Below are 5,073 nucleotides of genomic sequence, written 5' to 3' on the forward strand. Positions count from 1 at the left end.
GACCATCTCCTTCTCCAAGATGTATGTTTAAAATAGACTTACAGAAAGCTTATGACACAGTGGAATGGGAGTTTGTGGATAACCTTATGAAGATGTTGAAATTCCCTGAGGGTTTCAGAAGCAAAATTATGCAATGTATAACTACTGCTTCTTTCTCCTTATCCCTGAATGGTGAGATGTTTCGATTTTTCCAGGGGAAGAGGGGATTGAGTCAAGGGGACCCCCTTTCACCATTGATTTTTACCCTGTGTATAGATTACTTGACAAGGACCCTCAAATATGCCTCTAGTAACCATGATTTTGGTTTCCACCCTTTGTGCAAACAAATAAGACTAACTAATCTGATGTTTGCTGATGATGTTCTGCTGTTCAGTAAGGGAGATGCAAATTCTATGATGCTACTTTTAAGATCATTCTCCACTTTCTCTAATGCTACTGGACTTAGGGTAAGCCCTGCCAAGTCTAGTGCTTATTTTGGTGGAGTTCAGGACCAGCTGAAGCAAGAAATCATACAGGTGTCTGGTTTTAAAGAAGGTAGTCTGCCTTTCAGGTATTTGGGAATGCCCATCCAAACTACCAGACTGCAGAAGAAGGACTATGAGTGCTTGGTAGAGAAGATATGTGCCAGGATTCATGGATATGGTGCTCGTAAATTCTCTTATGCAGGCAGACTGGTGATTGTTCAATCAGTTCTGAAAACCCTGTGTGGGTATTGGGCTTCACTGTTTGTGATACCAAAAGGAGTTATCCACAAAACTGAGGCTTTATGTAGAAACTTTCTTTGGGAAGGAGGAACTGAGTATAAAAGAGCTCCTTTAGTAGCATGGGATAAAATATGCAGGCCAAAAATAGAAGGTAGCTTGGGGTTAAGGGACTTGGAAACTTGGAACAAGGCACTAGTTGCTAAACTTGTTAACTGGGTGATGGAGAAAAAGGATACAATTTGGGTGAAATGGGTGGAATGCAATTACCTTAAGGGGCAGCAATGGGTGGACTATTCTCCTAGTCCTAACTCTAGCTGGGTGTGGAGGAGAATTTGCGGGGTTAAAAATGAGATAGTCCATGGATATACTGATGGTATCTGGCATCAGCAGAAGGGATTTTCTTCTGCCAGATGCTATGATTGGTTGAGGGGGCAAGCTCCAAAAGTGTTGTGGGAGAAGGTAGTCTGGACGGGGTGGAGTCTTCCCAAACACAATTTCCTGGGGTGGTTGTGGGTACATGGAGCATTGCAGACAAAGTGCAAATTACTGAACTATGGGGTTCTGGATGAAGATACTTGTCTGCTTTGTGGAATGGGAAGTGAAAGTCAGGAGCATGTCTTTTTTGACTGCCCTTACAGCAGACGAGTAATACATCAGGTAAAGCAGGCCAGTGGGGTAGGCATCCCTGCAACAAATGCTCTAGAATGGTGTTTGATCAGGCATGGTTCGACAGTGCAAAAGGGGGTACAGAATGCTATGGTGATCAGTGCAGTGTATGGGATTTGGCAGCAGCGTAATATTTGCAGACACGAGATGGTTCTAGTTCGTCCTGAATGGCTAGCAAAAAGAATTCTAAATGATATGAAAGCTAGGATAAGGGAGAGAGATAAGAGTCATTTAAGCATATTTGATGTTGAATGGTTAGAGAGCAAAAATCTTATGTAATATGATCATATGAGCATTGTACATTGACATCTCTTTTCTAATATACTTACCTTTTACCAAAAAAAAAAAGAGTTGTTTCATGAATTTAGTGTAAGCAGGTACTTGATTGACTAACTCAAGGAAAGGCACTTGTACATTCAAGCTACGAATAACTTTTTCAAATTTATTAAAAGATACCTGTTCCTTCGTCGGCACTAGTCTCTCCGGATATGGGGCTGTAAGAAGTAGCTTAGCCCTCTCTTCTAAGTCTCGCATGCCGGCATCCGTGGACTTAGGCTGAAAGTCCACCACCTTTTCCTTGTTGAAGCATGACCCCTCTTTAGACCGTCTCAAATATGAACCATTGATCGACATTGGGTCGTACTTCGGAGCCGGGACTGACCCATCAGCACTCGGGTCTTGCCCCAATATTTTTGGGACTGTCGTACCCCGAAACAAGTGGTCTCTCAGATTATTGGGCATTGGAGGACGAAATTTCTCAATATCAGCAGCGGCCTCAGTCGATCGACCACCTTGCTCAGTCGATCGACTTAGGTCAACAGTTCCAGAAGCTTCTGTAACCCGCGCTTTAGTCGATCGACTGGGTATATCAGTCGATCGACTGATATACCTGGTAGACGACTTTTTCTTGCTATTATTCGTTACAGCTTTCTTTTGACTTGGTTCCGCCTCATTGTTTTCAGAAGCGTCCTCGACCATGGCAGGCCCCTCCAGGGTAGACCCACTCCTCAAAGTAATGGCATTAAGGGTCTCCTTTTGATCAGTTTGAGTCGGCAAGTGTCCCGGAGCTCGAGTCGTATTCTTGCTAGCCAATTGAGCAATTTGGCTCTCTAGAAGTTTCATTCCGGCCTCTCTAGCTTGGGACTCCTTTTGCAACATATTCTTCAATTCAGCAAAGTCGGAATTTTGGGATTATTCTTCTTTGCGGCACATAGGGAGGTTTCGATATGGTTGTTTGTGAGGGGGCACATAAGTTTTTGCGCCGCTCTGCTCTTTGTGGAGGTTGAGTCGGATTCAGGACATTCTGACTACTCCACCTCAGGTTGGGATGAACATTAGGCTCATAGTAGGTGTTTGTCTGCCTATAATGTTGAAAGGCAGCACAAGACTCAAAGGGACTAGGAAAGTTCTCTGACACGTGGCCCTCAGCTCCACACCTTCTGCAGACGAAAGGACCATCTAAAACATCATTAACATGGTACATCCCTCCTTTTGAAGCTCCTCCCAGTTCATACTTGTCAAATCTCGCAGTGAGAGCTTCAAGTGCAGCTACAGAAGGAGATTCAGCACACCTTCTTTGATTCCCTCTGGAATTCCCATACTTAGCTTTGTGGGTGGAGGGCCATTGGCTGCAGCATCCAAGATAGCCCTCTGATCGTCGTACAACCCGTTATAGAACTGATTGCACAAGCTCCATTTTTCGAACCCATGGTGTGGAATGGTTCGCACCAGCTTCTTAAAACGGACCCATGCTTCATGAAAGCTCTCATCTGGCCCTTGTTTAAAGCTCGTGATCTGAGCTCTAATGGCATTCGTCTTTGAGGCAGATAAGTATTTCTTGTAGAATGCCAATGCCAAAGAATTCCAGTCGGTGATCCCATGAGCAGTTCGATCCAGATCTCTGTACCACTCCCTTGCAGCATCGCGGAGTGAGAATATAAACATAGTTTCTTTTATCTGGTCTTGGGTCACACCGGTCGGTGAGGGTATAGAGCAGCAATAATCGATAAATATCTCCATATGCTTAGCTGCATCTTCAGTTGCAGCTCTCCCAAATTGGTTTTTCTCAACCAAACTAATATAAGAAGGCTTCGGTTCGAATTTCCTATCGGCTCCAGGTAATTCGAACCCCTTGTATAGATTTGCAGCTGTCGGCTCAGAATGACTCGCTATAGTTGCTTCTTCACCATGACTGGAATTTCGGAGAAGTGACTGTCTCAATTTGAAGAAGTAGAGGCAGGAGATGTAGGTGGATCTTCTTCGAACAGAGCGTTCTCGTAGTAACTTGACAGAGTACTCAGCTCTTCCTCTGTCGGTAGTATCCTTTGTGATCGTCTCAACTCACGCAAGGATTTCTCAATCTCAGGATTGAACGGTACTAGTTCACCACCCTGTGACCTGCGCATAAGAAGAAACAACAAAAAGAATATAAGAAAAGTTTAAGGAACGGATGTCCCTTAAACTAAGAAAGACTAAATAACAATAACTAAAAATTAGAACAATTGCCTCCCCGGCAACGGCGCCAAAATTTGATACCCGTCGTTGTGAGTACCAAAAATAAGATTTATAATTTCCTATTAAAACTAACCTAGGCTAGTGGTAACAGGGTCGAACCACAAGGAGGCGAATGTAATTTCTAATTGTCTAATTTAGTCCAAGGTAACGAATGTGGGGGTTGAATTGATTTGGTCTATAGCTAATAGCAATAAAAATTAAACTAAAGAAATATATTAAATCAAATATAAAGAAGGGTACTAGGATGGTCGGTTCACTATAGTTTCGGCAGCAGCAAACTAGGTCGGTCTAAATCAAACACATGAGGCGGGAAAACAAGAGGTCCTCTCGGTCCACTCTTAACAGATAGCATCTTTCGATCTCGCTATAAGTCCCTAATATCACTAATACTGACTCTCGTCCTGAAAAGTGACTTATAATCTAAACTTTACCTATCTTTCGATCTCAGCATAGTTTAGTCATTTTAATTGGTGATCTAACAACTGTTCCTATCTCTCAATCTAATGTGTCAGTCATATCCTAAACATTCAACTAGTCGTATGCACTCGATTCGTCGGATAAAGAATTAAAACAATTAAAACGAAGGTAAAACCTCACGTGGTCAGTCGATCGACTAGGTATGGCAGTCGATCGACTGACACGCGATTTCAGGCCAAATTAATACTAATGCCGCCTACACTATAATTCCCCTACATCCTAGCACGAATAGATTAGAATGATAACAACAATAAAATTAGGGCATAAAATTACTGAATTCATGATTGAAGCGGTAAGATAAATAATTAACATAAAACGATAAAATTGGCTTTGGAATCTAACTAGCAATTCTATACTAAAAATGAAATAAGGATGAATCGAAATAAGACAGAAGGAATACCGAAATTGCAGAGGAATGATTAAAAACACCAACGAAAATCCAATGCGAAACAATATTCCGAACCCTATTTCTTTTCTAAAGAACTGTATACTAAACTTAGATAAAAACTCGATGATTAATCTGATGTTTCTAGGTTACGTTATATAGAAAATATACGTAACACTTATTATCAAAACCTAAACACAATGGGCTTCCTAAATCTCGATCTTTTAATTCTCGTCTGAAATAGCGGTGGGGTCGATCGACTAAGCATGGCAGTCGATCGACTGCTATTCAGTGTACAGTAGCTACTGGATCCCGCAGGTTGGTCGA

General features: G+C 42.2%; 1 non-coding gene across 1 annotated transcript; it reads left to right on the forward strand.

The window, feature by feature from the left end:
• Nucleotides 1–3,072: 3,072 nt before the first annotated feature.
• LOC141616061 (small nucleolar RNA R71) lies at nucleotides 3,073–3,179 on the forward strand. Its single transcript, XR_012530438.1, has one exon. It is a non-coding gene; the product is annotated as a small nucleolar RNA R71 (small nucleolar RNA).
• Nucleotides 3,180–5,073: the final 1,894 nt, after the last annotated feature.

This window comes from Silene latifolia, chromosome 11 (genome assembly GCF_048544455.1).
Source record: "Silene latifolia isolate original U9 population chromosome 11, ASM4854445v1, whole genome shotgun sequence".
Lineage (NCBI taxonomy): Eukaryota > Viridiplantae > Streptophyta > Magnoliopsida > Caryophyllales > Caryophyllaceae > Silene > Silene latifolia.